Consider the following 24,490-nt stretch of genomic DNA (forward strand, 5'->3'; position numbering starts at 1 on the left):
CCCTCCCAGCAAATGGCAACCTTTCATTCGTGCACTTGTATGAACGAACAAGTATAGGATTTTGGAAAGACTGTGAATCAAATAACATACACATGGTTATCCACAAAGATAAATTTTCAAGACAGTCATTTTTTTTCAATTAAATTGTGTAAATGGGAACATGGGATGAATTTGTATGATGGAAAATATATATAGGAAAAATGTGTGAGTACATTCCTCAGCAAATCATATATGTGAAAATATGTTAAGCAATCAATGAGACACCTTGAATCTAGATTTAGAAGTACACGTGCTGCAAATAGTGATGTATGGCAAGTAAAGTTGTGAGACAATAATGTTGTTCCCCATGGATGAGGGTAGTTTGTGTTCCTAGGAGGACACCCTTGCACCGGTGCATTCATGCCAACTAACCTTGCTGATAATGATATTTGATGTGCAATATGTTCTTTTCTCGATGGACGGATGTAGCACTATGTCGGCATGTGTTGTTCCGTTGTGACCTCTACTGTAGGAGTTGATCAAATAACTCTGTCCGAGAAGGTTGGGGTTAGTATCTCAAGGACCACTGTTTGTTGTGAACTTATTTGCTAGCCAGACGTCCTCTCCCGAAGGGCACGTTTATGATATGTGTGAGAAGGAAGTCCTCCTAGGAAGACATACTCACCCACGTAATTCATGTCGTTGGTTATGAGGTTTCATGTAGTCATCTGTCGACATGAGAATTATAAACATTGTGTATTTGTTGAAAACAAGACATTGTGTATAATCAAGACTCGACGACCTATGATTTTAGTCTAACAATGCAAAAGATGCCTACCTCGTGCATTTGATTATAATTTCTTATGCATATTAGCTAGATGGGGGGACTACCTCCATGAAGATTGACGAACACTTTTGTGTGAGATTATGATAGTGAAGGATGGGTATGTTCACCACCTGTGGGCCATGCATCCTCCATACATTTCATGGCTTCATGGTCACGCTATAGGTCACGATGTCTAATGTTTACTCTTGTTGACCAAGAGAGCAGATGCCATTCTAAATAAAGAATGCATCCTTATGAGCGTGAGAGGTCAGAAGAAGACCAGACCAATTAACACATTCCTTGTTCAAGCAGGAAGCACTGATCTTGAAGTCCAATGTATGTAGCCGAGCTTTGCTACATCCATGTAATCTTATGTGAGTTTACGTGTTGAATATGAGGTGGCAGTGTTTAATTGGGCTTAGTAGGGCGCGGGGCCCACCTTGAGAATGGGGGGGGGGGGGGGGGGGGGAATGTTTAGTACGTGGGAAAGGAAAATTTTGTAACTTCACGTAATAGTTAATTTTGTACTAATTTTCTATTTGGCAAAGGATAATTCTTGAAACACATATGCAAACAAAAAACCATTTTTAGGCTTTTTAACCGATGGGACCTAATTTTAATTTTGCACAGGGCCCCATGTTTTGGAGGTACGGCCCTGTACGCAGCGGTATGAGAACATGGCTTCTTAGGCTCTCTGCTAATTATGAACGCCATACATGTTTAATCTGGATTGATCCACCGCATGATCTTGTATCCTCGTAAAAAGGATGTGGGTTGCGTAGAGTAATGCAATTATTAACGTGTTCATGAAAATTCATGGACGGGATACATAACATGCCCCTCTTCGGGAGGAATCCACATTGTCATCACGTATGTCTGATGTAATGGTGGATCACATATAACCTTTGGAGTATTTTAGCCAAAGAAAAAGAGAGACTGTGATTGTCTCTACTCTATTTTAAAACTATAATGGACTAATGGTTGTATCGCGGCCAAATTGCATGCCATGCAAAGCATGACATGGCTGCCTTAATGAGATGATAGAGTTGACAATTTAAGACCATATTCTTAACGGTCATATATATTCTAATGGCATCGATAAGCCTGCTGCCTCAGAATTTGGTTACTTTGGTTGATACATTTCAGACTTTTAACATGTCTAGAAATTTGTCGGGAATTCAAGGAACAAGATGGAATGTGGTCTTTTTTATATATACTAGAACAATGCCCGTGCGTTGCAACGGGATATAAATATTTTAGTATGTTATCTTGTGATTTACCTGTCAATAATAATATGGTTGTTAAATAAATATTCATCAAATTCTGACCGTGACTTACCTTATATTTTGATTAAAAATTTGATAAATAAACTGAAATAGAATTGGTTCAGAAGGTAAGTAAATTAAGGTAAATAAACGCTGCTTGGCCTCACCCACGGGTCAGCGGGGTGCCAAAAGTCGGACCCTGATTTGCTCCCACGAAGGAGAAGGAAATGCATCATGAAAAGCAGAGGAGGTGGGGTGCCATCGAATCAAGCACTGCACTGCTCCGTGCATAACTCTCTCTTCCTAGTTGGTGCCGTTAGTTTCTGAATTTATTAGACAATCAAACGCCTTTGATGTTTGTCAGCACCAAATGCGAGTGGGTCTTTCGGTTCGTCTATGCTAGCAAAGCATTATTTCTGCACGCGTTGGTCGCGACCCATCTCTCTTGTTACGGAAGACGGTTACATAACGGTAACCGGAGTGGTCTACCGGCCGACAGAATGATGTCCGCCGCCACCTACGGCGCTGCTGGAAAAAGGGGTTCGATGGAGTGAAGATATATCCAACGTAACTAGGAGATCCGGTGACCGTCGGTGTTAGAATAAAACGCTAATGCAAGATCATAGATGACACACCGAGGCACGATATTTGTTAATGAGGTTCACCTATATGGCTACATCCTCGGGACATGACTACGGGCCCAAGATACCGCAACACCGGCCGCCCGGGCGCCGGCACAAGCCGTCAGCTCTCCCGTGTACCTGTTGCTATCAAGTCGTCATAGGTTACAACGTGTGGTGCCCCTCCGTATATAAGAGGCCTAGGATACAAGTGTCCGACTCCTACACAACTCGTACCTAACCACACCAATTACAACTCCAAGTCCACGTAACCCCTTGCGTACATAATATATTCGACACAAATATGACACTCCACCTTGGCGAATATTCTCCACCACCTAGAAGTCGTCCATGCTCGAACCTCCATGTACTTCGGACTTGGGTTGTCTCCTTTGTAGCTGACTGAGAGCTACCCGACGGATCAGACCCGCCGCCACCGTGGGACTTCACTGCTACTCCTGCAGCTCCACTCTCCATGGCTCCACCTGCAATAGTGCTCCCTTGCAACTTGTAAAGATGCGAAGCCGTCCTCTCTCCTATCATCACGGTCACCCCATCTTCCATGATTTTCATGGTCCTCTTATCCCGATCAGAACGGAATTCCATACCACCATCATAAAGAACACCAAGCGAAATTAGATTCCTCCTTAGCCCTGGCACATGCCTGACTCCCCGAAGCATCCGCTCAACTCCGTCAAACATCTTGATTTTGATGTCACCTACTCGAGCAAGACGATAACCTGTGTCATCGCCCACATAGGCTAAACCAAACTCACCAGACTTGTACGAAGAGAACCACTCCCTGTTGGGCGTCGCATGAAAAGAGCAAGCTGAATCCAACATCCACGCTTCAGCTTTTGTTGACCGCATGTTTGATACTACGAGAACATCACTACTGCTGTCTGAGTCATCACCACGAGTAGCCGCATTAGCACTTGCCCCACCCTTCAGTTCTGGGCATTCCCTCTTTATATGTCCCCAATCCTTGCACTTGTAGCACTCACCTTTTTCTTCTTTTTCTTCTCCGCCTCTTGTCCCTTCCTGAGCTGATAACCTTTAACTGCCAACCCCAAACCTTGAGTACTCTCCTCTGTAGCATTCTTTTGCTTCCTCAACTCATGTTCAAGCAACGCTGCAGTGACTTCCTCATTATTGACGGTTGTCTTTTCATGTGTCAATGAAATGACCAAATGCTCATAGGACGGTGGCAACGAAACAAGTAGTGCCTTATCCTCGTCCTCAATCTTCACATTCAGACGCGCTAGATCCGTGACCAATTGATTAAATGCATTCACATGCTCCACAAGATCCGACCCCTCCTGCATCTTCAGCCCATAGAACTTTTGCTTCAAATACAGCTTATTGGTCGCTGACTTGGACATATAACGATTTGCCAACTTGTCCCAAATTCCCTTAGGAGTATCTTCGTCCATGACATGATACATGACCTGATCCGCAAGACAAAGCCGTATGGTAGCGGCCGCCTGCACTTGCATATCCTCCCACGCATCATTGTCAACCTTGGCCGGCTTCGTCTCCTGCAAACCCTTCAAGATTCCCTGCTGCGCCCGAATATTCTTTACTCTTGTCTGTCGTAGACTGAAGTTACCCGTGCCATCGAATTTCTCCACATCAAATTTGGTGAACCCGGCGCCATGCCGAGCCGTGATCTAATCGACCCGTTGCCGCCGGTCTTACCGCCCTTTTCCCGTGACTTCCTCACAAAAAGATCGCTGATCCCGTATTCCTTGTCTGAAGCCACGCCGCAGTCCGCGATCTACCAAGAAATCTGACCCACACAACCTTCCTGTCTGCCCTTCAGAAATTCCTGTGGAACCCGTCGCCGTAACGCAGATTAGTTGCTCTCCACCCAAACTGGCTACTCCACCTTTTTCCTGAACCTGCAGATTGATTGTGTGCCCTGCTAGCCTCGTCGCCCCGGCCCTTTATTTCCGCTGGATATAGCTGGCCCTTCTTTTCCTCTCTGACACGGAAAACGAGTGCAAGTATTCCACGGCTTGCATCGAGTCCTGATCCGAGTCCAGAACCAACCGTCATGGACCCAACATGCACACACAAAGGATCTCCAGAACCGTACACGCATCTAACAGTGCACCTTCCATGCCTAGGCCAGGCACTAGTCCTCGAGCGTTGCTACACGGACGACATTTCACGCATGATACATAGACGACACTGCATATCCCACCATTCATGCATCAGACCGAAGTGCACAAAGCTGTTGGATCAGGCATCGTGCATGTATCGTCCCAGCATTTGTTGTCTATGAAGTAGTTTCGCTAGTCCTGCCATCACGGTTCAGCACCGCTCCACGTACACGTACATACCTTCTTTCAAATCCAAACCGACATGCATGATTGCTAATCTTCTGAACCCTTTCCTTGCGCGTTGCACGCGGCGTGGAGTCCTGCTGATGCACGTGTCCAGCGCGGCTGTCTCGCGTAGCCTGCCGCACGCGGAGACCAACTGTCGTACGCATCCGAGCACCCGTCCCGCGTATCCTGCCGTGGCTTTCCTTTCCTCTATTCGCGTCGCCTCGGAAAAACTCGCCGCTGATCTCGACGGCAACTCCCGTCTCCGATCTTGGTTCTCGCCAACAATCTGTTCAGCTATGTCGCACGGACTCACGAACGCCAACCCTGCTGTAACAGTTGCCACCTCGCGCATCATCCGTGCACGAGCCGTGCCGTACCCTGGCCAGCCGTGTCGCCGACACAACCCGTCCGCTGTGCCGCGCCGCCGTCCTTGTACAACACTGAGTGCATCATCTCGATGTTCTTACACTCCGATCTATCCGGCCGCCCCCACGTCTGGTCGCCGGTCCGATCGTGAGCCGAATCCGTCGCCTCCGCAACGTCTTCAACAGCCACTACGCCGGTCCGATCGCCACGTCTAGCCGATCCTTACCGACCGCAGCCCATCGAACGGTCCAGGCCTCCTGCCCGAAGTGTCCGACACTACCGACCGCCTTCGAGATCGCCGCCATGCTCCACCTTGCACCAATCGGACGTTCCATGGCACCCGTCGAGCATGATCCTCGTACCTTCGGATGATCTTCCGCATAGCCTTCTCGCAACCTTGCTCATGATACCACTTGTTAGAATAAAACGCTAATGCAAGATCATAGACGACACACCGAGGCACGATATTTGTTAACGAGGTTCACCGATATGGCTACATCCCCGGGGCATGACTACGGGCGCTCCTCCACAAGATACCGCAACATCGGCCGCCCGGGTGCCGTCACAAGCCGTCAGCTCCCCCGCGTACCTGTTGCTATCAAGTTGTCATAGGTTACAGCGTGTGGTGCCCCTCCGTATATAAGAGGCCTAGGATACAAGTGTCCGACTCCTACACAACTCGTGCCTAACCATACTAATTACAACTCCAAGTCCACGTAACCCCTTGCGTACATAATATATTCGACACAAATATAATAGTCGGCGCCAACTTAAAAAAACCACCTTCTTCTTTCGAGGAACCAACTCCACAGTTTCCATCCTGTGGCGGCATCCCGTCCCTTTCACAAGCTTAGTATACATTCCATGCAACGCGCCGGCACTGTGGCCACACACAGGTGTAGGTGAATCGTGTCGAGAGCGGTAGATGTCGACGCACTGCTAGTGCTAGGCACTAACTGTCTACTGATGCGGATATGTATGCAGCGCGCGCTGCGAGCCTTTGATCTGCGATGTGATGATCGTCGATTCTCCCGGTTTCCCACGGTAAAACGACGGCCATTGTGCCCACAGTAGACACAGCACCATGCGGAAATGCGTTTTGGAGCTCGAGCTCATGTGGAGGTGTTCTCGTTGTTTTTGCAGTCAAAATAATCACGCTGTGGTTTGAGTTTCAGAAGAGAAAAAGGAGGCACATATCATCACGTCAAATAGGGAACTGCAGACCATACTAATGACAGACCTTCATTAGGAACAAAAAATACAATGCATTCTACTACGACCATAATGAGGGTCCAAAAAGTACGACCTCACCTGGACAGGCCTGTGCCAGTGCTTGTGCTTGGACTGCGCGTGACGCCGCGGCGGAGGTTCCGGGGTAAGCCACCGAGCCGTCGGTGTAGACCACGAGGCACACCTCCCGCTTCTCGCTGCCGCCTTCTTCTTCTCCGGCGCCGGCTTGTGGTTGCCGTCGGGATCCCGAGTTGACGTTGCTCGGTTTGACTTCGGGCTACAGGTTTACGTACTTGGCGTCTATTCCTTCCGTTCCTAAATATTTGTTTTCTAGAGATTTCAATAAATGACTACATACAAAGCAAAATGAGTTGATCTATATTTAAAATATATCTACATACATCTGTATGTTATAGTTCATTTAAAATGTCTAAAAAGGCAAATATTTCAGAACGGAGGGAGTAGTTTGGTTACTTTTGCCATGTAAACCTGCGTGAGTATACGCGCATATATATGGCGAGGCGTCTACGATCCGATTATTATAGTACAAAAGTTCGAGGCCTTGGCAGTGTCGGAGTAGAAACCAAAGGTGGATGTCATGTAAGATTCCAACACGTACGGTAGCTGGCAGTAAATAAAGGAGTGCGAATTTTGCAGAATCAGGTCACAAGCCATGGAGTATAGTCGTGCTTGCTTGCATTTTTTTTTTGCGATACTTGCTTGCATGCTTTATGGCGTGAAAAAAAATCGGTTTTACCGGTACGGTCGTTGTTCTCATGTCATCAACCGATTAACAGAAGTATAGTCGAATGGGTCTGTCTAGGACACATCTAGATGTGACATAGTTATGTCACATCTAAGCTGATGTTCACTTTGTTTGTGGTCTTTTTTTTTGTTTCTTGTTGCTGTATTATATATTTGTGGTAGCTTAGATGTGACATCCTTAAAAAACATCTAGATGTGAATTAGTCAAAGTGTAGTCGAATAATAACGCACGGAGATATTTTTAAAAGGCAGCTAAGATATGGTGGATGTTATTCTCTTAGAAATTAGTGGATGAAACGAGAGATAGGTGCGACTGCCCCTCCTGCTCCCTTCTTCTGGCCTTGCTGACGGGGCAGCCAGGTGCCAAAAGTCGTTATAATCGCTTGATCTGCTCTCACAAAAGGCAGCAAAAGCAGTAGGGATTTTGTTCCTTGGCATCTCATCAAGCACGCTCCAGCGCTCGGTGGCAACTGGCAAGTCGGCATCTCGAGACCCTCGAAGCAGGCCACTCGAGCAATGTACTTTCTCTATAAAATAGTGATCTAAATACTCTTATATTTCTTTATGAAAGAAGTATTACTGTATTAGTTTATTGAACAGAACAGAACAGTGTATTAGTGTATTACCGCCTCCTTGCTCCAGCGGTGCCGCCGGAAAAAGGGGTTCGATGGAGAGAAGATACCAGTATCGGCGTGCGTGACAAGGAGATCCGGTGACAATTTGGGTGTTATTATTTGGGGAAAAAAGTCCATTTTACTACCCTAAATAAAGTGGGTGGTTCACTTTACCCCCTGATCAATATTTCTGCTTCTTGTAGCCCCAAACAAACTCAAACCGGACAAAACACCCCCTTGACTGATTTGTCTCCACCCGCTGCTGATGTGGCAGTAGTCAACGGCGGTATTTGACTAGTGGGGCCCACTCGTCAGGTGACCCATCAATGTCCCCCGGCGGCGCTGTAGGTGGTTGTGGTGGCGCGGCTGACCGGAGCAGCAGCTATGGGCACGGACCGGAGGTGGAGGCCGATGGTGGGGTCGCTGGACGGCGGCGAGGTGCTGCAGAAGGCCCGGAGGTGGCCGGCGGCGAGCTCCTGGTTGGAGCAGGAGCGGTGAAGCGGCGGACCAGAGCTGGGAGTGAGAGGTCGTGGCCTCCCGTCGACCAGAGGCGGCCGACCATGGGGGAACGGGGTGCAGGGGCGGTGGCGCTTCGCACCACTTCTCACCCCCGGCTGTGCGGGGCAGGAGGCGCTGGGCTGGGCCTTGCGGGGGCGTCGGGCCAACGGATCTGGCAGGGCGACGCGGGACTTGGCGCTGGAGCGAGCGTCGTCCTCCTGGCGGCGCAGTGCAGCTCGGGCGCTGTGGTTTGGGGAGGCCGGCGGGCGCGGCCTCCGACGGGGAGGAGGAGATGGGGAGCATCCGGATCTGGGCGAGGAAGGCCGGTTCTCACCGGAATCGGCGCTGGCGGCGGCGGACGGAGCTCCATGGCGGCTCCTGGTGCTCCTGCGAGAAGAGAGGAGAGAGACGTGAGGGAAGGAAAGAGAGAGAGAGAGAAGAAGAAGAGAGAGGAAGGGGAGGAAGAGAAAGAGAGGGAAGGGAGGAAGAGGGACGGCGCGACTGGAGCTGCTGCTGATGCGGGCGCTCGTCGGCTGCGGCAGGGAGCCACCGGCGTGAGGAGGAGGGAGCCACCGGCAAATGTCCAGGGGGCATTTTGGACGATTATGGGTCAAAACCACCGTTGACTTGTGCCACGTCAGCAGGAAGTCGAGACAAACCACCCAGGGGTCTCTTTCAACTGGTATGGGTTTGTTCAGGGGGTGAAGGGAGCAGAAATATTGATCGGGGGTTAAAGTGAACCACACATTTTATTCAGGGTAGTAAAATGGACTTTTTTCTTATTTGGGTGTCTAATAAACTTTTGAAAACAACACTGTTCACATTGAATTTTGTCTTTTTTGCCATGACCTACTCGTATGCCCAAGCAAGCTGAAATTTTACACGAACATCACGCGTTTGAACATCATGAATCATTTTTTTTTTGCTATTTCTTTTTCAGATTTTATAGTTCATAGATGGTATTCTCTTGGCATAGATGCCTCGTGTCCCTTGGTCGGCCCTCGCCCACCGGGCAGCCGGGTGCCAAAAGTCGGCCGGCCCTTGATTTGCTCTCACAACAGGCAGCAAAAGCAAAGGGAGCAGAGCCTTTGTTCCTTGGCATCTCATCAAGCGCTCTCGAGTGCTCGGTGGCAACTCGAGGTCGGCAGCTCGTGACCTCCGAATCAGGCAACCCAACCCAAGCAACGCACCTCGCAAAGCGATGGGGAGATGGAGATGAATTCTTGATCATTTTTTTTGTGCGTGAAAAGAATTCCTAATCATCATGTAGATTCATGGTTCGCGTGGGTCGCTTTCTCCTGCCTCGTGCCGTAGTGCATCTGCGGAAGCAGCTCGAGTGGCCTGCCGGCGCCGGACACACTGATTGCTCGCCGTCTCCGAACGAGTTGCTGAGAGGAAAAGAGGTCCGAAGTGGAGTGGGTGGGACGAGTGAAGAAGAATATCCCAGCAGCGGCGTGAGACGGAGAGACTCGGAGGGGCCGTCTCCGCCGACCTGGTCGTTTTCCGTGTCCCGTTACCTTGACGGTGCAAAGCGTACGCAGGGCACGCGCCGTGCTGTTGTTGGCCACACAGTGCTCATGCGGATATGCGACGCGGCGTGGGGGCCTAGGTAGGCCCTAGGGGCGGGGATGCGCCGTGTCGCCGCGGGCTAGGCTGCTTTCTAGGGTAGATAGATGGCCGACTTCGTTAATCAGTTGTCACGGCCACATGATACGATACGATTTCTCAGCAAAATGCTTTCGCTAATCGGTACGATAGTACAGTAGATAGCATGGTGCGCAAGGCCAGAGATTAATGTGGCGAAGTGATTCGGTGAGAAAGAGGATCCAATCCTTGGCACTGTGGCACTGATAACTGATTGACACAAATATACATATGCTCTCTTCGCCGAGCAGAGCTACGCAGGCGCGCCACTGTGCAATCTACTGCTAGTAGCAATGAGAGGCACCAGCCGTCGGTCGGGGCAAATGCAGCACGCCGTAGATTTTTTACATACTGCGGTGACGAGGGACTGAGAGCAACTCTAGCAGACCCCGCAAAAATACGATCCGCACAACGCGTTTGTGGGTTCACGAAAATCCAAAAACATACGCGGCCGAGCAGAACCCGTATCTAAACCTGCATAATTTAAAAAAAAAATCTTTCGCGGGAGAAATTGCACAAACATAGTTCATCACATATTACATTGTTCATCGCATACTACATAGTTTATCACAAACTACAAGCATAGTTATACTACATACTACGTTAAACTAGTACTAGGGGGTTGGATCTGACGGCGGCGAGGTCGCGGCAACTGGACGACGCTGTGGACGAGCCGGACGCTCAATCCTCCTCGCCGGAGCTGCAGAGATCGACGTACTTCTCCTCCTGCTCCGCGCGGATGCGGCGCCACTCGTCAGCCTTCTTGTTGGCGGCGACGTTGTCGGCGACTGCCTACCGCCACTCGAGCTTCGAGCTCCTCGGCGTGGCACCGGCGCTCCTCCTCCTCGCGCATGCTCCGCTCGGCGATGGCGGCGTCGAACTCCGCGACGTAGTCCTCGGGCCCGATGACTCCGCGGCGGCCGAGCGGAGCGGGCTCTTCGGGCTCCTCCTTCACCGGCCGAACGAACGGCGCCGGCGGCTCCGGCTCCTCCTCCTCGTCCGACCACTCCCTCTTCATGGGGAGGAAGCCCGCGGCGGCGACGGAGGAGGATCCGGCGTACGAAGAACCCGCGAAGGAGAACGACGCCGCCGGCGGTCGTACTCCACCGTCTCGCGGCGGCCGAAGCTCGCCGGCGGCGAAAGCCCGCGGTTGGTCCACTTCCGCGGGCCACGCTTCCTCGCGCCGTCAGACCGGACGCGCCGCTCGCGCTCCGGGTCCCTCTCACGGCCGGATCTGCTGCCGGAGCCGCGTCCGGAGCTCCACATTCGCCCCCACATGGCGGCTGGAGGCGGGGCGGAGGGTCGCCGGCGGCGAGAAATTGGAAGAGGAGAAAGGGGAATTGGGTGGCTCGCGGCTGCGGGGGGATAGGGTTTGAACCCGCAAAAGGGTCGCGGAACCGCACTTATAGTGCTCGGGGCGTGCGGTTTGCGGGCTGCGGCAAAAATTTTTACGGGTCGGGCGAGTATGCGGGCTCTGTTCTGGCCGCAAAATGTTTGCGGGCCGGGCGTTTTGCGGTGTGTGCTAGAGTTGCTCCGATGGAGCTGTGAGCAATGAGCTTTGCTACACGGCTACACCTACCTAAAATAGTAACGAAAAATTACGTACAAGGTTAGTTGCCATTTTTTTCTACTTTTTGAACACGGTACAGACGTAAGCGCACATATATACGCGCATACACTCATCCCTATAAACACACACACCCTTCTCCTATGAGCATCTTCGAGAGACTGAGCTGGCATATCATCTTGAGATTTTACGAAGTCACCACAGGCGCATCGTAGTCGACTGGAACGTCTCCTCCCACTAAACGCGCATAACCAGAAATTCTGAAATAAATCCAGGATAAATGGGAGCACCGGGATTTGACCTCGCCTGTTTTTTTTCCTTTTTGTGTTTCTTTTATTTTATTAAAGTTGGTAAGAAATTTCATAATCTGTTCAAATTTCAGAAAATATTGACCTCTCAAATATTTTTGTTCAGAATTTTGAAAAAAATGTTCCCGTTAAAAAATCTTATTTTTAAAAAAATTAATTGGGGCACAAAATTTTCACAATACATAACTTTTTCAAAATTTCAAACAATATTCTCAATTTGCAACCATGTTCAAATTTACAGAAAGATCATGTTTTTAAAAAGATCGAATTCTCCCAATTTTTGAAATTTGTTTGTGTTTTTGGAAGTTGTTTGCTTTGTCCCAAAACATTCACCACTTTAAAAATGTTCCAAAAATTATTCCCATTTTTTAAAATATTCACAATTATAAAAACTAATTTTGCACGTGTTTAAAATATGATGAAATAAGTGAAAAACATCGATTGCTATATTAGCCAGGTTGCTACAGAGCACGATGGACCGACTAAATGGGGGCACTCCTTGTGCGTCCGGCCAACTACTCACCGCATTGCACGACACTTATGAGTTTTGTCTTTCGGCAGTGCTAGGCGTCGGCGCACCGGCCGAACTGTTCGGCCGGTCGACCCCCAGCCGTTAGATGCGCGTCTTATCAGCCGTTTGATCGGGCTCCTGTTTTTCTTTCTCCTCCCCGCATCTCCCACCTCGCGCCGCCACACACCAGACGCGATAGGACCCCCGCCTGACGACTGAGCCCCCGCCGACCCCACCCCTCCCCCGCCATGGACGAGCTCGACGCCGGCCTCGAAGCTCGCCGCCACTCCATTCTCGCTTTTGGGGGCAGCCGCAGCTCCCAATAAAAAGCAAATCCCTGACTTCCAGCTCTTGACGGCCATGGTCGAAGCATTCACGCCACCTGGTTATAGCATATTTCTCCGCAGGTTTCACATCGCCGTCAAGGTCGCAGCACCAGTGTGTCCGCCGTCTACCGCCATCTTATCAAACTCTGTTAGTAGCAAATGACATCTCTGGTAGTAGCAAAACTCCGAGACGATTGCAGCAACCAAAATCCATCGCCGCCGTCGAGCAACGCCGCCGTGGATGGAAGTAGCAAAAATTGACTTCGGTTCCAGCAAAGTCAAACATGGTTGTAGCAAAAAAATCGACCCGAAAAAACAGGGATGTAGCATCTCGTGAGAATGAATGTAGCAATAATCAACACCTGTAGTAACAAAAACTGACAAAAGGTTGCATCAAAAAACACAGTCGCGGGTCTCGCATGTCATGGAGATGGGATGTAGCAAAAATTTGACAAACACCGGCAGTAACAAAAAAACAACACGGTTGTAGCAAAATCATTCCCGGTTCCAGCAAAAAATACCGTGGGAGCAGATTTTGGGCGGGGTGGGTGGTAGCAAAAACATGAGCCGGTTCCAGCAAAATCAAAACAAGGTTGTAGCAAAAACTCGCCGTCGACGTGGTCAATTGCAGCTCGGCCATGGCGGCTAGCGCATCCGGCTTTCCCGGCCATGGAGAGGGGCGCACCCGGCTGCGGGTGACCCATGGCGATGAGCGCGCCCAGCTGCGCACTCCTCCCTGCTCGGGTGGCTGTGTTCGCGACCGAGAGGTGAGGAGACATGGGGTAGCTCGACGTCGACGACCTGGCGGCAGGATGAGAGCGGCGAAGTTGAGGGGCGGAGATGAAGCTCTACGCACGAGAAGAGTAAAAGGGGATCGAGTGGGGATAAGCGAGGAAGACGCGGTCACAAGCGGTGTGTGGTCCCACAGCCACGCGTTTTGACCGGCGTAGGGATGAGGTGGCATAACACGGGCGCCACGATTCGCTACTAATCCAACGACACGGGCTCGGCCGGCCCAACTTTCGGCCGGCGCGCCGCACGTAAACATTTACCTTTGTCTTTTTAGTTGCGACTATGCCTCGCTAGTAGCGAGCTAGTACAAGCGCCTGGCCTGAAGCGCCTGGCCCAATAGGCTGGACCAGGCAAAGGGCCTTAAGTGGGACGAGGGAACAGAGCCCCGCTCCCCGCTCCCGCTCCTAGGGTTCCACCGCGCCGCCGCCGCCCGCCCTCCCCTCCCCTCTCGCGCCTCCGGCCGCCGGCCGCGCACGCCGCGCAACGCCCCGCCTCCCTCCTCCCTTCCCGGCCCGCCCCCCGCGTCGCCTCCCCGAGCAGGGCGACCGGGGGCCCATCTCCCCGCCCCCCAGTGCCTCCCCCTCCCGTTCCCCTCCTCCCGCCGCCGCCGGCCTGCGCCACCGGGCCCTGCCCGCGTGGTGTTGGCGGCGGCGGCCATCCCTTCCCCGCGCGCGGTGCCATGGCTCGGGTGGTGGCGTCCCGCGGCGGTGCTCCTCGGTCGACGGTGGTTCCGGCTGCGGCGGCTGCTCCTGGCGGCGCAGCTCCGGGTGGCCTAGAGGCGGCGGCGCAGCCACTTGGCGGTGAGCTGGCGCGGTGGATGGTGGCGGCGCCCTCCCGGCCCCATCTGGGTCTGAGCAGGCCTGACTCGGTCTCGCCTGCGGCGGCTCCAGCGGGGGCGGTGATGGCGCAGCTCGTGCGGGGGGTGGTGGAGACGGTGGCACGTCTACTGCAGCTCGGCGACGGGTGCTTCACGAGCCCCTTTTGGGCTCGGCCGAGCCTCGAGGGCCTAGTACGCTCCCCTTGCGGCGTCCGGTCGGTCTCCGGCGTGGCTGCTCTCGCTGCCGTTCCTCGTTCCCGGCTGCTACCCCTCGTCCTCGTCGGTCTCGCTTCGATGACCATGGTGAGGCGGCGGTGATGATTGCAAGACCGTGGTGGCGCACGTTCGTGGGTGGCTTGTCTGGTGGAGAGCGTCAGACCGTTCGGGGTTGTGGGTGTTTGGCGGATGGGAGAAATCCGGGCCGGCTGCCGGCACCGACGCGGTGACGCCCGTGGGCGCCGTCGTTCCTTCCTGAAGGGCGTCGGGTCTTCCCCTTTCCCACACCCCTCTGTGTACCGGGGGAAACCCTAGGACCTGTTGAAAGCACAAGTGCTCCCTGGGTGGTTTTGGTAATTAATGTCAACATATCTCTTGTTGGACTAATGCTTCTACCTAGTATGTTTCAGATAAGTTCAACAATGGAGTGACATGGACTAGAGGATGTGGAACCTCTTCAAGTTGCTGAGGACAAAGGATTGGCTCAATCTCAAAGCTCAGGACTCTACATTTTCTATTTTAGTGATCCAAGATCACATTGAGTCCATAGGAAAACCAATACTATTGAAAGGGGATGAGGTGTTGCTTAATGGCTTGCTTGCTCAAAGTGCTTAGTGATATGCTCCAAAGCCCTCAACCACTTTCTCACATCCACATATTTTCCAAACCAAAAGTCAAACTTGGCCCCACCGAAACCTTCTATCCGGCGCCACCGAGTTTAATTGACATAGCCACTGCCAGAAACCCTAGTCTTTTCGGTCTCACCGATAGGGATCTCGGTCTCACCGAGATGGGATTGCAAACTCTCTGTTGCCTATTGCAATAATTTCGGTCTCACCGAAATATGCAATTGGTCCCACCGAGATTGCAATGCAAACACTTTGTTTCCCTTTGGTAACATTTCGGTCCAACCGAGACGAGCGAATCGGTCCCACCTAGTTTGCCTGACCAACTCTATGTTTGTCGATTACCAAAATCGGTCTCACCGAGTTTGTGTATCGGTCTCACCGAGATTACGTTATGCCCTAACCCTAACGAAATCGGTCCCACCGAGTTGACATGTCGGTCCCACCGAAAATCCTAACGGTCACATTATGAACTAAATCGGTCTGACCGAGTTTAACGATTTGGTCCCACCGAGTTTGGTAAATTGTGTGTAACGGTTAGATTTTGTGTGGAGGCTATATATACCCCTCCACCCACTCTTCATTTGTAGAGAGAGCCATCAGAACATGCCTACACTTCCAACATACATTTTCTGAGAGAGAACCACCTACACTTGTGTTGAGGTCAAGATATTCCATTCCAACCACATAAATCTTGATCTCTAGCCTTCCCCAAGTTGCTTTCCACTCAAATCATCTTTCCACCAAATCCAATCCTATGAGAGAGAGTTGAGTGTTGGGGAGACTATCATTTGAAGCACAAGAGCAAGGAGTTCATCATCAACACACCATTTGTTACTTCTTGGAGAGTGGTGTCTCCTAGATTGGCTAGGTGTCACTTGGGAGCCTCCGACAAGATTGTGGAGTTGAACCAAGGAGTTTGTAAGGGCAAGGAGATCGCCTACTTCGTGAAGATCTACCCGAGTGAGGCAAGTCCTTCGTGGGCGACGACCATGGTGGGATAGACAAGGTTGCTTCTTCGTGGACCCTTCATGGGTGGAGCCCTCCGTGGACTCGCGCAACCGTTACCCTTCGTGGGTTGAAGTCTCCATCAACGTGGATGTACGATAGCACCACCTATCGGAACCACGGATAAAAAATCTCCGTGTCTCCAAATTGCGTTTGCACACTCCAATCTCATCCCTTTACATTCTTGCAACTTGCATGCTTTACTTTCCGCTGCTCATATACTCTTGTCATGCTTGCTTGATATGTATTGTGAATGTTTAAACTTGTGCCAAAACTCCACATCAACTTAAGAAAATTAAAAACTGTAACTTTTCTTGATTAGAGTCTATTCACCCCCCTCTAGACACCTCTTCTCGATCCTTTCACCTGTCCGGGCAGCAGCGTCGTCGTCGTGTTCCTTCCTGAAGGTGCTGCTTGGTATGCGGAGGTTCGAGGTGCCTGGAGCGAGGTGGTACATCTCCGGTGGGCGCAACGGTTTTGGGTTATCATCGTTTTCGTCGATCCGACGCTGTTGACTTTATTTTCTCTCTTCTTTCTCTTTTGTTTCTTTTGGGCATGCTTGTGCTGTTTGCCCCAGCATTGGACTCCTCATTGCATCGGGTGGTTGCTATATCAATATAGCGGGGCGAAAGCCTTTTTCTCAAGGGCCTTAAGTGCATGTTTGTTTCTTTCATCTTTCCTGCATCTTGGCTTTTTTTCATGTTCTGTATTTCAAAATATTCCATATATTTTACATGAAACTTTAGAAAAAAATTCATCATGTATTTGAAAAAATGTTAAACGTGAACAGGAAAATGTTTCTACTGTATACATAAAATGTACGACGTGCATGGAAAATAGACATCAAAAAATAGATATAAATAAAATGTTAATTGGTTGTTTACAAATGTTAAACATGTATAAAAACGTTCCTAATGTCTATAAAAATGTACATTGTGTATGCAAATTTTACAACATATGTGAAAAAAGTTAGACATCAAAACATCAAGTTAAATATGTTAATCATATATTTTCAAAATGATAAACATGATAACAAAATGTTTCTAGTGTATACGAAAAATATAATACATGTATGAAAAAGTACAAATCAAAATATAAATATGAAAAAATGAAAACAATCATCAAAAATGTTCCCGGTATATACTAAAAAATTATAAGGTGTAGACATACAAAAAACATGATTAAAAAATAACAGTCATGTATTTATAAAATATTTATTATGTGTATAAAAATGGTCCTGGTGTATAAAAAAAATGTTCAATATGTATAAAATATGTTGACATCAGAACAGACGTCTAAAAAAATGTCAATCATGTGCTTTAGCTTTTTTATTGTATATGGAAAATGTTTCAAATGTATACAAAGAAATTATAAAGTGGATGAAAAATAAAATAGGATTTAAAATATGTATTTCAAAAAATGTAATCATGTATTTGAGTACAGTTAAACGTTTATAGAAAATGTACCTGATGTATATGGTAAATGTTGACTATAAAAATTAAAATTTGAAGAAAACAAGGGAAAAACAGAAAAAGAAATTGAAAAGGAAAAGAAAAGAGGTGTTGCAAACCCGAGGAAATTTTGTTTATTTTTTAATTATTTTTTGCATTTTGTTTCTTTGTTTATTTTCATTTTTATTTTGTTTCTTATTTCGGTTTTCTTTATTCTTATGGCTATTATTCTACACTTTTTCTATATGTCAACAATATTTTTCTAATACATGTCTAACATTTTCCAATACAAATTAAACAATTTTGTTATACACGGTCAATTTTTTTCTATACACATTTTAAACATTTTTCAGATGCTTCATTAACATTTTTCAAACACAAGATTATTAGTTTTTGAATTCATGGCCAACATTTTTTCTAAATTTTCAAAAAATTAAATGCTTGATTTAAATTTTTAAATAAAAATTAACCTTTTTAGTACATGGTCACCGGTTTTTCAATACACATTTAACATTTTGCAAACACTTGCTCAACATATTTTTGAATGCTTGATTAAAAAATTTATATACATGATTAAAAAATCATCATTTTTTTAATACATAGTCAACATTTTAAGTTTTTTCTTAAATACTTGTTCAACATGTTGTCAAATGCTTGATTAAAAACTTTACGTACATGATCAATACACATTTAAGATTTCCCAAATGCTTGATTAATATTTTTGAAATACTTGTTCCTTATTTTTTTTTCAAATTCTTGATTAACATTTTTATATACATGATAAATAAAATTCGTATTTTCAATACACGGTCAATATTTTTTTCTATAGGCATTCTACATTTTTCTGAATGCTTGATTAACATTTTTCATATACTTGTTCAACACTTTACAAATGTGTTTGTTGCAGTGTTTTTTGTAATATATATGTTCGCAGTTGTCGGATTCAGGGTTCCGCAGACCCTTGAGAGGTTCGAACTCTGGGGTGCGTGTGAAGAACTCTCCCTTTCTAGTCTGCCTGCTCAACGATTCCACGGCCTAGCTCGACGAACCCAAGGGACAAGAGACACATCAGTTTATCCTGGTTCGGGCCACCTTGCGGTGTAATACCTTACTCCAGCTTTGTGGTGGATTGCCTCGAGGGGCTGAGGATGAACTAGTACACTGGTGGAACAACCTCGAGAGGTGAGGTGTTCTTGAGCTCGATGAGCTGGTGAGGTGGTCAGGGTGGAATGGATCCGTCCCCTCTATGGTGGTGGCTAAGTCCTATTTATAGTGGCCTTGGTCCTTTTTCCAAATGTAGGCGGGAAGGATCCCACAGCGGCCAAATTTGAAGGGAGACAACTAGTACAAACTATCCTGACAAAAGTAGTCTTCGGCTACAAAAGGCTCTGGTGGTGACGCTGCGGTGGGCTCCGCGATGACCTCCGTCCTGCCGTCCTGGCGGTCTTGGTCTTGTTTGTGACGCCCCGATTCAATCGTACACTAATCATGCACGCAAATGTGTACGATCAAGATCAGGGACTCACGGGAAGATATCACAACACAACTCTACAACATAAATAAGTCATACAAGCATCATAATACAAGCCAGGGGCCTCGAGGGCTCGAATACAAGTGCTCGATCATAGACGAGTCAGCGGAAGCAACAATATCTGAGTACAGGCATAAGTTAAACAAGTTTTCCTTAGGAAGGCTAGCACAAATTGGGATACAGATCGAAAGAGGCGCAGGCCTCCTGCCTGGGATCCTCCTAAACTACTCCTGGCCGTCGTCAGTGGCTTGCACGTAGTAGTAGGCACCTCCGGTGTAGTAGGAGTCGTCATCGACGGTGGCGTCTGGCTCCGGGGCTCCAGCATTTGGTTGCGACAACCAGGTAGAAGAGAAAGGGGGAAAAGAGGAAGAAAAGCAACCGTGAGTACTCATCCAAAGTACTCGCAAGCAAGGAGCTACACTACCTATGCATGGGTATATGTGTAAAGGGCCATATCGGTGGACTAAACTGCAGAATGCCAGAATAAGAGGGGGATAGCTAATCCTGTCGAAGACTACGCTTATGGCCACCTCCATCTTGCAGCATGTAGGAGAGAGTAGATGGTAAGTTCACCAAGTAGCATCGCATAGCATAATCCTACCCGGCGATCCCCTCCTCGTCGCCCTGTTAGAGAGCGATCACCGGGTTATATCTGGCACTTGGAAGGGTGTGTTTTATTAAGCATCCGGTTCAAGTTGTCATAAGGTCAAGGTACAACTCCAAGTCGTCCTGTTACCGAAGATCACGGCTATTCGAATAGATAAACTTCCCTGCAGGGGTGCACCACATAACCCAACACGCTCGATCCCATTTGGCCGGACACACTTTCCTGGGTCATGCCCGGCCTCAGAAGATCAACACGTTGCAGCCCCACCTAGGCACAACAGAGAGGTCAGCACGCCGGTCTAAATCCTATGGCGCAGGAGTCTGGGCCCATCGCCCATTGCACACCTGCATGTTGCGAACGTGGCCGGAAGCAGACCTAGCCTAGCAGGCATTCCAGTCCAATCCGGCGCGCGCCGCTCAGTCGCTGACGTCAAGAAGGCTTCGGCTGATACCACGACATCGAGTGCCCATAACTGTTCCCGCGTAGTTGGTTAGTGCGTATAGGCCAGTGGCCAGACTCAGATCAAATACCAAGATCTCGTTAAGCGTGTTAATTGAAGTATCCGCGAACGCCGACCAGGGCCAGGCCCACCTCTCCCCTAGGCGGTCTCAACCTACCCTGTCGCTCCGCCACAAGTAACAGTCGGGGGCCGTCGGGAACCTAGGCCCACCTCTACCGGGATGGAGCCACCTGCCCCTTCAGCCCCCATCTCCGAACAGTATCACAAGTAATGTAATAGTATAAAGTATATAGCATATGCCCGAGATCACCTCCCGAAGTGATCACGGCCCAGTAGTATAGCATGGCAGACGGACAAGAGTGTAGGGCCACGGATGGAACACTAGCATCCTATACTAAGCAGTAGGATAGCAGGTAAGGGTAACAACTGTAGCAACAATGACAGGCTATGCAGCAGAATAGGATTAACCGAAAGTAGTAACATGTTACACTACTCTAATGCAAGCAGTAGAGAGAAGGAATAGGCGATATCTGGTGATCAAGGGGGGGGGCTTGCCTGGTTGCTCTGGCAAGTAGGGGTCGTCAACAACGTAGTCGATCGGGGCACCAGCAGCGGCGTCAGTCTCGTAGTCTAACGGAGAGAAGAGGGGGGAAGAAACAATGAATACAATGCAAAAAGATGCATAACGATGCATGACAAGACAACAAATAGTGCTAGGCGTGCCCTAACGCGGTAGGAGGCGATACCGGCGAAGGGGGGAAACATCCGGGAAAGTATCCCCGGTGTTTCGCGTTTTCGGACAGGTGAACCGGAGGGGGGAAAGTTGCGTGTTTGCTATGCTAGGGATGTGTGGCGGACGAACGGGCTGCGTATACGGATTCGTCTCGTCGTTCTGAGCAACTTTCATGTACAAAGTTTTTCCATCCGAGCTACGGTTCATTTTATATTAATTTAAAAAGAATTTTATCTTTTTCTAGAATTAACAGAATTAATTTAATTAGAAAAAGGTAATTATGATGTCAGCATGATGTCAGCAATCAACGTTGACCGTTGACCTGGTCAACCTGACAGGTGGGTCCCACCTGTTAGGGACTGCTTAGCTAATTAACAGTAGTTAATTAGGTTAACTAGTTATTAGGTTAATTAATCTTAATTAGTTAATTTAAGCAGAATTAATTAAGTTAATTAATTAATTAATTAATTGATATTTTATTTATTTATTATTATTTTTAATTCCTTTTTTATTTAAAACGTTCTGGGCATGGGCCCCACATGTCATTGTCATAGGGGGCGGGGCCCAGCTGTCATAGGCCCTAAGGGCCATAGTGGGTTCGGGTGCCGCGGGGGCTGCCCGAACAGGCGACGCGGGTGCGGGCGCTGGGCGTAGCCTGAGCGGGTGTATGCCCAGGGGCGCGGGGGAAGGGCGGCGGACCTGGCAGGTCGCCAGTACGGCGTGGGTAAGGTCAGCACGGGCGAGGGGAGCAAGCGGGTGAGGCGTGGGCGGTGGCACGGTGGTGGTCATGAGGAGCGGGGGCGGCGCAGCCGCAGAAGCAGCAGCACGCGGTAGCCGGCCACAGCACGGGCGCGAGCGCGCGAGGTGACACGCCGGGCGGGGCGGGGCCGCGGTGACCGGGCGGAGCAGCGGCGAGGAGGGCAAAGCCAGGCGCGGCCAGAGCGCAGGGCAGCGGGACGACGAGCTTGGACGCGGCCCGGGGCGTGAGCGGGGCAGCAGGGCAAGTGCGGCGGCAGCAGGAGATGCAGCGCGCAGGGGGAGCGAGCAGCCGGAGCGGGGACCGAACCGGGCGGCGGCTACGGTGAGCTCGCGCGGTGCGCGGCCCGGCGCTACGAGGCGAGGAGGAGAGGAGGACCGGGGTTCTCACCGGAGCTATAGGGGTTCGGGCAGTGGGCTCGGGGAGGAGTCGAGGAGGTCTGGCGAGGCGGCACCGGCGACGGAGAGGACGGCGGCATCCGACGGGGGGCGGGGCGTGGTGACGCCGGCGAAGTCGGTGTTGAGGAGGCGATCCGGCGACGGAGTCGTGGCGGTGCGGGGCTCCGGCGACGGCGTCGACGAGGAGGACGGCATCCAGATCGAGCGGGGGGGGGGGGGGCGTGAGCCCCGATCCGATCTGGATCGGGGGAATGGGAGAGGGGGAAGTGGGTGTCGGTAGTTAGGGTTTCGGGGGAATGGGAGGAGTGGGGGGTTATGGAGTGGGGGGTGGGCCTTGGCCCAGTTCAAACCGAACATTTTTATTTTAATGTTTGAAAACTTTCATTATTTACCAAACTTTGAATTTGAATTTGGGACCGGTTTTGATCTAACGATAGATTAGCAGCAGTAACCATGGTGACGTGGCCCCATTAGCGTGGGATCACTGTAGCTTAATTATCCGGGCGTCACAATTCTCCTTCACTACAAGAAATCTCGTCTCAAGATTCAAGAGGGGGACTAATGGGGAAAAGATTTGGTTACGAAATTCTAACGAGTCTTCTCGGCCTAGGTTGCTCTTCTCGAAGAGGTCGATCCATAGCATTGATGTCTTCATTCCTATGCATCAATGCATCATGATGAAATTGTCGTCCTTTCTTCAAGAACTCCATCGTACTTACGAAAGGATAAGGGGGTATTGCGGAAGAACGGACCGCTACAATGTTTGCTTATCTAGTAGATAACATTAGGGAAGGTGGCGGGAGGTAACCCTCGAATTGAAACTTAAGACATTATCGAGAGCAAGTAAGAAGGTGTAAAATAGAAGTTTCAAGCGCATAGACAATCGTTCGTTGCCTGATACGAAATGTGACAGGGGTTCAGAGCAATGGGAAAGTATTGCGTCTGGTACCAGAATAGATCACTAGGCAGGTGGCCCGTGAATCACATACGAAGTCAAGCACGAGGAATAACTTCGACAACAGGGTGTATAGGAGAGTCAGGTTTTGATCCTGTGGAACTCTGGGTTATGGGCCCACCATGTGGGTTAAAAGTAGGAAGGGCGGTGACGTCTTGTATGACCATGTAGGCAACACATGTCAGTGGATAGCCTGTCAGTTATGTCGGCAACAACGTCGGTACCAAGGGCGAGGGACGAAGAGAACCATCTTCCTGCTCGTTGAACGAGGCGGACCAATAGGCAAAGTTCTCGTCCATCGGTGGTTACCGGAATGTCCTCAACAATAGTAACAGGGTCTTACTGACAGAGTTGTACACCGAGGTGTTTGCACAAGCAGGAGAATATTACTGCTTAGATCATATAGATCACAAGAAAAGTTAAACCAACCAATGGAAAGGAAAATACGATTATCAGATTAAACAGAACAATGGAAAGGAAAATGTGTTTAAACACATAATTCAGGGGTATATCCTTCCCAAGGACAAGCAGTGCATGATATCCATGCCAGGATAGAAAGTAGAAAACCATTTAGGTAAGGGGAGAGGAAGTTCATGGCATTACCCAAACAACGGTGTTTGGGTAATTTGATAAAGAAAATTTAGCATTGTGCTTCAGGTGTTCTTATTGAAAATCGGAGTACCACATACATGCTTCGAGATAGCATTGACATGGTTTTCAAGCAAAGGTCAGACTTTAGAAACACAAAGGATCCATCAGGAAAAATTTATAAAACAAGTCATTCAATTTCCTCATGGAAGAATGGTTATCCTTGCTAAAAAGGAAACTGTAACACTAGGTCCTCCGGCCAGGTATGCTAGGCATGACATCACCTTACCAGGTCATATGAGGTCCAATGCTATAACTCTAGAAAATATGTTCCAACAATCATATCTGACCGAGATTTAGATCTAATTGGTGTCAGCATACCTTAGACTCATGATGCCTGAGAAGAAAAGGTGCAACACAAATTGACGAGATGACAATGTAAGATTCTCGGGAAATGAACTATAAGAGCGAGTTCCGAAACAAGAGTTCATCATTAAATCAAGAAGAGGTGAGGAGGTGGCTGATGGACTCAGCGACAATTCCTCGAGATTTCCAAAAAGAGGGATTTCCACACTTATGTGAACAAGGAGATAACATTTGTCAGATCAAATGATATAATGATGTATGCTCGAGGAAAACATACACAATTTAAACATTGGTTGAAAGGTGCGCCCGAAATATGGGCTTAGGTAACATGAT

This window comes from Triticum aestivum, chromosome 2D, assembly GCF_018294505.1.
Source record: "Triticum aestivum cultivar Chinese Spring chromosome 2D, IWGSC CS RefSeq v2.1, whole genome shotgun sequence".
Taxonomy (NCBI): domain Eukaryota; kingdom Viridiplantae; phylum Streptophyta; class Magnoliopsida; order Poales; family Poaceae; genus Triticum; species Triticum aestivum.